Below are 10,628 nucleotides of genomic sequence, written 5' to 3'. Positions count from 1 at the left end.
CCGTATACTAAATGATATGGAGACACCTTTGTAGCACCATGACAAGCCATTCTATATGCCAATAAAGCTTCATTATTGGATGGGGGGTATTGCCTCAACCCATTTGGTAAAATAATCAGTAGCCACCAAAATAAACTTATGATTTTTGCTGGATGGGGGGTATATCTGGCCGATCAAATCAATCCCCCATCGCCTGAATGGCCATAGCTTGATTATTGGATTCATGGCTGACGCAGGAGCTCTTTGTACACTACCAAATTTTTGACATTCTTGGCAGCCTTTGTAATATGTGAAGCAATCCTCCAGTATTGTTGGCCAAAAATATCTGTTTCTCCTGATCACCCATTTCATTTTGTAGGCCAATTGATGGGACCCACAGACCCCTTCATGAATTTCACCCATCAACACCTTTGCTTCTTCTTTATCGATGCATTTGAGCAAAACTCCATCAATCGTCCGATAATATAAATCTTCCTCCAATAGCACATACTTGATTGCTTGGAATCTGATTTTTCTGTCCACTTTCTTGGAGGGACCTTTCAAGTAATCAACAATCTCCTTCCTCCAGTCATCGGCCGATACCCTGAAGCATGCTGAGCCAGCCGATTCGCATCACTGTTATGAAATTTTGGAACTTGCTCAATGGTTACCTTCTTGAATTCTTTCAGCAATCGGAGACATTCTTCATGATATAATCGCAAAATATCATCTTTGCATTCATATTCTCCAATTAACTGATTAATTACCAGCATAGAATCTCCAAAAATTTCAACAGTATCGGCTTTGATTTCCCGAAGTAATTGAATCCCTTTGAGAATAGCACGATACTCGGCTTGATTATTAGTTGCGGATGCCTCAATTGGAAATGAAAACTCAAAATTTGCCCCCCGAGGGGAAATCAGCACAACACCAATCCTAGAACCATTTCCACATGAAGATCCATCAAAGATTAAAGTCCAAGGAACAAGATCTACCATGCTTAGCTCTGACCCACAATGTTGTATGACAAAATCGGCTACGGCTTGACCCTTAACTGCTTTAGCCGATTCGTATCTCAAATAAAATTCTGACAAGGCCAGAATCCATTTTCCTATTCTCCCATTTAAAATCGGCAATGAGAGCATGTATTTAATGACATCATCTTTGCTCACGACAACACACTCAGCTGATAATAAATAATGTCTAAGCTTAGTACTGGAAAAATATAAGCAAAGACATAACCTCTCGACGGGAGAATACCTGGTTTCAACATCCAGCAACCTTCTGCTCACAAAATATATGGCTCTTTCTTTTTCTTCAAATTCTTGAATAAGGGCCGATCCGATAGCATGCTCATCAGCCGATAAATATATTTTAAACAGCTTGTGCTTTTGGGGAGGAACCAACACTGGAGGATTTACCAAATAATGTTTGATCTCATCCAATGCCTTTTGATGCTCTTCTCCCCATACAAACTCCCGATCGGCCTTCAACTTCAGTAAAGAGCTGGACGGCTGAATTTTTCCGGACAGATTAGATATAAATCTTCGAATAAAATCAATCTTGCCAATCAATGACTAAAGTTTAACTTTTGGCGTAGGGGCTTCAACTTTATCAATGAATGATATAGTCTTCTGACTAATTTCAATCCCCCGCTCATGTACCATAAAACCCAAGAATTGGCCAGCTGATACATCAAAGGCACATTTATTTGGATTTATTTTCAAACCGTGCCTTCTTGTGAATTCCAGAGCTCTACGCAGATCTGCCAAATGCTCTTGGTGTCCCTTTGACTTCACAACCACGTCATCGATATATATTTCCACAATTTTGCAGATGAGTTCATGAAAAATATAATTTATGGCTCTTTGGTACGTAGCACCGGCATTTTTCAGCCCGAAGGTCATGACTACCCACTCGAACAAACCAAGATGTCCCGGACATCTGAACACAGTCTTGTGGATGTCTTCTTCTGCCATAAAAAATTGATTATACCCAGCATTGCCATCCATAAAACTGATCACCTTGTGCCCAGCAGCAGCATCTACCAACATATCGGCTATCGGCATAGGATAACCATCCATCGACGTAGCTTTGTTGAGATCCCTGAAATCAATCCACACTTGTAGTTTGCCATTCTTCTTGTAAACGGGAACCACATTAGAAATCCATTCGGCATTGTGGCAGAACCACCTGAATTATCCCGGCTCAAGTGCGCTGGCCATCACCCTAAAGACAACACCGGCTCAAACGCACTTCAAACGGAACAATTCTTGGTCTGTCGGGTAACGTCCCGATACAACCACCGGTTCTCGGATCGAACAAGCATACCCCGCATGATGGCGAGTCCAGAGATATTATTACCATAATTTTACAACACAGGCCTAACAGTTATTACAATAAGTTTAAAACATTATTACAGATCCAAACTTAGTAAAACATTATACAAGACATAAGTTTAAGTTCAGAGTTTAAAGCAGCGGAAAGAAAACACGACGGCTACAACACGTGGCAAAAGGACACCAAGCTGGCCCAAGCAAGGTATCACTCATCGGGGTCATTGCCGGTCGAAGACGGATCCCACTCTACGGACCAACCAGGAGGCAAAGAGCAGGGCCAAGTCAGACTAGCGATCTGGTTCTCAAAACTCATACCTGAAAAAGGTTTCAACAGCAAGGCTGAGTATTCTAATACTCAGCAAGACTTAACCGTCAACGGATATACTTAGTCCACCTAGCTAGGCTATGCAGGGTTTTGTAGGCTCTGGTTTTTCTTTTGCTAAAAAGCAATAAAGAGTAGGTCCTTAATTACACATTTTAGTTTTCAATATTCTAGTTGATTATCCATTCTATGTAAGCAACTAACTCTACTCAACCATGGTAGAACTTTAGTCAAACATCAAGATTGATCAAATAATGTTACTCTTATTACTCTGTGTGGCAAAGGGATCAAGCAGTCTCAATATCCGCGAGAGACGGACGATTCGAATCGGATTTCCAACCTTGCAAGGTAAACCTAACACACACGTTTGGAACACCGTCGGGTCGTTCCCAAACAACCGTTGACCTTTCATTCCGGCCTGTGGATAGGCTCACTCTCCCCGACTACAGGGCACCAACTTCCTCCCTGCACCCGTGGTGTTGCGCAACATAAACATAAATAAAAACCTATCTCTAAGAGAGAGTGAAAGGTATATCCACTCACCGGTCCGATCAGCTACTAGGCTTACCGTGTACCATATTTACGGCATGTGGCTAGTACTTTCAAACACTTAACCACCGCTACCACACACCGCGACCTTAGCAAAATTCATCAACTCAGACGGGGTCTCACCCAAGGTCATGATATCGAACACGACCCCGTCCGACGTCCTTATAGTTATTGCAGAATATAAACAAACAATTCCTATTAAGCTCGCGAGTGACAGGCAATCACTCGACTTTTACCGGTCCTATAAGCATAGCAATTACTCGAACTCAAGTCTAGTGTTCAGTACATAGGTTCCTAGGATCATGCATCTAGGGTTTCAATTCAAATCCTAAGAACTGTAAATGCACAAGTAAATAGTAACGATAAGTTGCATAATTTGAAATACTGGGTTATGTCCGGGGCTTGCCTTCGCGGTAGTCGCTAGCTAAAACAGCCTTGGGCTCTTTTGGACTTTGGTCTGGGTCTTCAGTCAGCGTAGTAGCGTTTGCTTGGGCTTCTGGATCACCTCCTTCGGAATCCGGGATCAGCTCGTACGTCTCGTCCGATAAAACCGTCGTATCTATATGTGATGCAAGAAACGATATTACAAACACATACATTTCACGATAAAGTTGTAGTCTAACAAATAGCAATCATACTTAGCATATGGGCAATCATTTATAGAGTAGTTTTAATCTTAACTTTACTTCACAAAAAGAATTGGGTGGCCGTTTTTAAAAGCGAACTAAAAAGCATGAAAACTTTGATTATTTTAAAACATAAGCTAAGAACAGATTCTACAGCTACAAAATTTATGCAAGGTAGTACATCTAATCAGCAGCTTGTAGTAAAAAGCTTAGCTAAAAAAAGTAAGGCATGATTACATGAAAAATACTCAAAACAGATTATGTTTAAACAAAGATGAATTTCTACAGAACAAACTACCACACCTATGAAGCTCAAAATTTCTCAGAACATGCTTCATATGCTTATGAACATTCTATAAATGTTTCAGAATTTATCTAGTTATAAAACAAAAGTAATAATTTTGGCAATATTAAACCACATAGGGAAAACTAATTAGTACAGAAAGTTCTATAGTGTTTTTGGTTTTAAAATTTTACTGGCATGAATATATGACCAACATAGAGTTCCGTAAATTAACTCAGATTTTTCTAAGCAAGTAAACTATTTACCATCATTAAAGCCTACTTATCAAGCATTAAATCAAAGATATAGTTAAACAGATCTAAAATTTCTCAAACTTTTACAACAACAAGGATTTAGTGACCAGTACGTATGGAAAAAGTTTCACACTCAGAACTATAATATTTTTACCAGCACAAATACATTAGCGAAAATAGTAGATCTAGGAATCTTGAAACTTTGACCTAGTTAATGATGTCAAAAAGGGGTTAAAAATTTTACCAGGCACTTGTAGCACTGCAAGACACTTTCTAGCCAAAAACCACATAAAATTACTGAGTACAACTCCTAGAAAAATTAAAGCCTATTTATTATATTCTTTTTCTTGGATTAAAAAGCAGACCTAAACTGAAGATGTGCATGTAACAAAATTTGTAGGCCTTGTAACAAGTATTCCAAAATATTTGGATTTGTATTTTTCTGATTTTTTTTGAATTTCTAGGCATTTTCAAAGTTCAGCCTAGAAACAAAAAGAATAGGATTGAAATTTTGCAGCTAGGCCCCTAGAAAGAAAAGAAGACTCGCAAAGAGGCCCTTGGCCAGAGTCAGAGTAGAGGGGAGGGATTTGACCTGCCGATTCCGGCGGCTCTGGTCACCGGCGCCGAGGGTGTAGAGGCGTGGGAGCTGTAGGGCGCCAAGCGCTACCTTCTGGTGGGGTCAGGTCGAGGAGGACGCGGCCGGAGGTGGGTCGTCGACGGCGAGCAGCGACGGTCGGAGCACGGGATCGGCGGCGAGGGTGCTCCGGTGGGTACTGGGCGAGGAGGAGAGGTCTGCGAGCTGCGCGAGGATGAGGCGGAGCTAGAGGTAGGGTCTGCGTGGGCGGAGCGGGTCTGGATAGGCGGGTCGACGGTGAGCTCGAGCTCGTCTGAGCTCGGGTGGGCGGCGGCGGTGTTCTGGAGGTTTGGGGCAGGGAGCTGGCGAAAGAGTGAGTGGATTGGGTTGCGGAGTGTCCACTGGTGCTGAGGCGCACGCGAGATGGGAAGCTGGGGCTCTTTTCCGGGCTATCCACGGCGGCGGCGAGGTGGCGGCCGCGGAGCTTGGCTGGGCGGCGTGGCAAGGGGAGGAGAGGTCCAGCGCTGAGGGGAGTGGGTCCAGGAGGTCGCTGGGGTGCCGCGTGCAGTGGTGGGCGAAGCAGGAGGTGGCTGCGGCCCTCCTCGGCGGCGGGCAGCGCCGCTCAGCGCCGGCGGCAGAGGAAGCAGGGAGGGAGGGAGGTAGAAGATGAAGGGTGGACTTCGTTGTAAATTCTGAAAAGTTCAGGTGTCTTACTGTAAAACAAAAATAACTCCTAAACTAGGGCTTCAAATGAAAAAGTGCCCAACATGAAAGTTGTTCAACTTTTCAAGATCTACAACTTTGATGTTGTGCAAAAATTGATTTGACCAAAGGTTGGAGAGTTATTTTGAAAACATAGAAGGGAATTTGAATTTAATGGACTTTTGTCTTTTCTAAAGCAATTTCACCTTAATTTTAGACTAAAAAGTAAAACTTTCTGCCAACTAATGATTACACTGAATTTTACAAATAAACCCTCCACAAAAGCAATGTTTTCTCTCCCTATTCAAATTAAGTTATAGAAAGGACCTTGCATTAAATCATATTTACACAAATAACCTTTTATTTTTACAATAAGATCCTTTTTCAAGCAAATTAAGCACATGATGCATAAAAGAAATACAATTCTACTGTGCAGACACCTAGGGTGTCACAGCCTTCCCCCCTAAAAGGAATCTCGTCCCGAGATTACAAGAAGAATAAGGATGGAAAGATTTAGTACCTGGATTGGTTCTAAGAAAATCGGGAAAATTTCTTTGGAGATGAATTTCAGTCTCCCAAGTGGCTTCTTCCTCAGTATGGTGATTCCACTAAATTTTGTACATTCTGACTTTCTCCATTCTAGTACTTCTTTCTTTGGTGTCAAGAACTCTGATTGGATACTCAGCATAATATAGACCGGGTTCAATTTCGATATCTTGTGGTTTAATGATCTCAGTGGGCACTTTAATGCATTTCTTTAGATGAGAGATATGGAAAACATCATGAATGGCGGCCAACTGAGTAGGAAGACGGATTCGGTAAGCAATCGAACCACAAGTTTCAATGATTTCAAATGGTCCTATGTATCGGGTTGCCAATTTCCCTTTTATGCCGAAATGTTGAACCCCTCTAGTAGGAGATACTTGCAGATATACGAAATCCCCTACCTTGAACTGTAAAGGGTCTCTTCTTTTGTCGGCATAAATTTTCTGTCTTGATTGGGCTACTTTAAGATTAGTTTGGATAACTTTGACTTTCTCTTCTGCTTCAATGACTAGATCTGGCCCAAAAATTTTGCGTTCTCCGGCTTGTGACCAACTCAAAAGAGTTCGACACCTTAGACCGTATAACGCTTCAAAGGGTGCCATTTGCAAACTGGATTGGTAACTATTATTATATGAGAACTCTGCCAGTGCTAGGCACTTATCCCAATTCTTGCCATATTGAATAGCACATGCCCTCAACATATCTTCAAGGATTTGATTGATTCGTTCAGTTTGCCTATCTGTTTGTGGATGATAAGCTGAACTATGAATCAATTTGGTTCCAAGGGATTCTTGCAATTGTTCCTAGAAATGTGCAATGAACTGCGCCCCACGATCAGAAATGATCGTCTTTGGAATTCCATGCAGACGGATAATCTGGTCGAGATATATATCTGCATACGTCTTGGCAGAATAAGTTGTATTCATAGGAATAAAATGAGTGGTCTTGGTGAGTCTATCAATGATTACCCAAATAGAATCATGCTTCTGCGAAGTGTTGGGTAAGCCAACGATAAAATCCATACTGATGTCATCCCATTTCCAAGATGGAATGGGTAAAGGTTGGAGAGTACCAGCTACTTTCAAGTGACTAGCCTTAACTCTTTGACAGACATCACACTCAGAAACATATTTAGCGATCTCTCTTTTCATTCGAGTCCACCAGAAATTCTGTTTAAGATCCTGGTACATCTTGGTACTACCGAGATGAATAGAAAACTTCGATAGATGTGCTTCATCAAGGATTTGTTTTCTAAGCTGGTGATTCTTGGGTACAACAAGACGAAATTCAAACCACAAAACTCCTTTATGATCCACACGGAAACATTTGTACTTTGCTTCTCCTTGGATTAGCTTTTCCTTGATGATTTTGATACCTTCATCATGTAATTGTGCCATGACGATGCTATCATGAAGTGTAGGCTCGACAGCTATATGGTTCAGACTTCCTTGAGGTACCATTTCTAGATTTAGTTTCATCATTTCTTGGCATAGAGTTTTGTTGAATGGCTCTACAAATAGACAATGGCATTGTGACTTGCGGCTGAGTGCATCCGCAACCACATTAGCTTTTCCTGGATGATAGTGCACTTCTAGATCATAGTCCTTTATCAATTCTAGCCAGCGTCTTTGTCTCATGTTGAGATCAGCTTGGGTGAAGATATACTTGAGGCTCTTATGGTCAGTATAAATGTTACAATGAGTTCCCATAAGATGATGTCTCCAGAGCTTAAGAGCATGTATGACAGCTGCTAACTCCAGATCATGTGTTGGATAGTTCTTCTCACGATTCCGAAGAGCTCTTGATGCATACGCTATCACCCGGTTGTCTTGCATAAGTACACAACTAAGTCCCGTACCAGAAGCATCACAATAGACATAAAAAGGTTTGGTACTGTCCTGTGTAGCCAGCACTGGAGCAGTAGTTAATCGTGCTTTGAGAGTTTGAAAGGCTTCTTCACATTTATCATTCCAAACAAATTTCACTCCTTTCTTTAATAACTCCGTTATAGGCTTAGCTATTCTGGAGAAATCAGGAATGAATCGATGATAGTATCCAGCTAAACCGAGAAAACTGCGAATCTGATGGACTGAAGTAGGAGGTTCCCAATCCATCACTTCTTGCACTTTAGTTGGATCAATCGATATACCTTCACTGGAGATAGTATGGCCTAAAAATTTCACACTATCTAGCCAAAATTCACATTTGGAGAATTTGGCATAAAGGTGATGATCTCGTAATCACTGAAGAACGATACGTAAATGTTGAGCATGATTTTCTTCATTCTTGGAGTAGATCAAAATGTCATCGATGAACACCATGACGAATTTATCAAGCTCTGGCATGAAGACTGAATTCATCAGGTACATAAAATATGCCGGGGCATTGGTAAGACCAAAAGACATAACCAGATACTCATAAAGTCCATATCTGGTCGAGAAAGCTGTTTTTGGAATGTCATAAGGCTTGATCTTTATTTGATGGTAGCCAGAACGAAGATCGATCTTAGAGAAAATCTTGGCTCTAGCTAACTGATCAAACAGGATATCAATGTGGGGAAGAGGATACTTGTTTTTAATAGTGACCGCATTGAGTGGTCGATAATCAACACATAGCCTCAAACTGTTGTCCTTCTTCTTCACAAACAGGACTGGACATCCCCATGGTGAAGCACTCGGACGTATAAAACCCTTGTCAAGAAGGTCTTGAAGTTGGATTTTCAATTCTGCTAACTCATTTGGAGGCATACGGTACGACCTCTTAGAAATAGGGGTGGTACCGGGTTGAAGCCCGATAACAAATTCGATATCTCTATCATTTCGGTATTCATCAAACAGCCTAAAAATGCACAGATGAAGAGATAGAAAATTCGGCAAGCAGAAAGTTCATGATTCCCAAACTAGTAATCACTACTTATATTACATCCAAAGTAGTCTTTAGATTACAAGCCTAGCATCACGCTTCCTTACCACATATGCTACAACAAGTGGTACTCCTTCCTAGGGCTATTTTACAACATTTCCTTCCCTATGTACATATACTACAACAAGGAAGATCACAAACTATCTAGGAAAATCCAAAGATGCCTAAAAGTCATCGAGGTTGCCCATAGAGGAAGCACTGCCAGAGGAAGAGTCGTCCGGCTGAGGGTTAGGCTCGGCAGGCGCGTGCTCGGAATCAATCTCTGAGACTCCCTCAATCTCCTCTGGGTCTTCTTCTTCTGCTGCAGGCTTGGCTGGAACAACTAGGGGTATTGGCTGCTCATGGAGCATACCAATATGGTCCATAGCATCACCCAGCTCCATTTGGAGCTCGTGAACCTGCTCCTGAAGAAAAGCAATCAACGTGTTACGCTGCACTATCTCAGCACCATGCTCCATAACCTGAAGCTCGTACTGTGGAATGGCGTTATCTCTCCCAGCAACTGCCTCATTAAGCCCCTGAATCTGAGTGTCTCTCAAGCTAAGACCTCTCTGAAAAGTCTGGGCCAAGTCCATCACCTTATCCATATGCCTCTGCTGAAGAGCCTGATAGTGGTACTGTGCATTCATATACCTAATCACCGCCTGGATAGTCTCATCAGCCACATCTCCAACTAAATGACCAAAGTGGGTAGTCCTGAAGAGCCGCTCTGCGTTGCCAGCACTAACTGCCGAAAACAAGCCAATAGGATAAGCGGCTACTTCGTTCGGATGGTGCTCACAGAAGGTGGTAATAGCTTTGAGAGCTGCTGTCTCAAAAGCGTCCACAAGGCGATATCCAACCACCTCAACCTCAATAGGCGGCCAATCCAAAGTAGGGTGCTGAGGAATGGTCATGGTGGCACTGCACTTCTGAACTCCATCCTCAGAAAACTGTCCTCCCTTGTACCGGGGTGGTTCTCGGTAGTGGAAAATACGAAGAGTATCCCACAAAATCCTAGGAAAGCCCTCCCAGTACAGGCAATCAGTATGAGCATTTCCCTCATCATCCCAGAAGATGCTTGGAAGGTCCGCCATCTGAATCCAAAAAGATTCAAATGTGAGTTAAATAATTATCTCAAGACTTCTCAAATAAAGCTTTTAACACTACAAAAAATCTGTTGATCCATGACGATTGAATTTCGTCACAGATCAATGAAAAACCATCATAAAACAGTATCTATGACGATCTCAAATAACGTCATGTATTGAGCATCACAGATCACAAAACGTGACGTTCCTTAAATTTTCGTCATAGATTACTTGATCCATGACGTTTTAAAATCGTCATGATATGTCTCCGGGCCCCCTGAAGCCCAAACCAAGCCCGTTTTCTATGACGAAAATTAACATCACGAATAGTATAATTTTCGTCACAGATTCAATTGTCATGTCACACATTGATGACATGGAGGATGACGTGGCTGCTGACATGGTGATGACATTGATGGCAGTGATGACATGTAAATTGACGTGGACGATGACATGGCTGCT

The sequence above is a fragment of the Panicum virgatum genome, chromosome 4K (assembly GCF_016808335.1).
Source record: "Panicum virgatum strain AP13 chromosome 4K, P.virgatum_v5, whole genome shotgun sequence".
In the NCBI taxonomy this organism is placed as follows: domain Eukaryota; kingdom Viridiplantae; phylum Streptophyta; class Magnoliopsida; order Poales; family Poaceae; genus Panicum; species Panicum virgatum.
The sequence above is the reverse complement of the archived record's forward strand: the minus strand, read 5'-3'. Positions refer to the sequence as shown.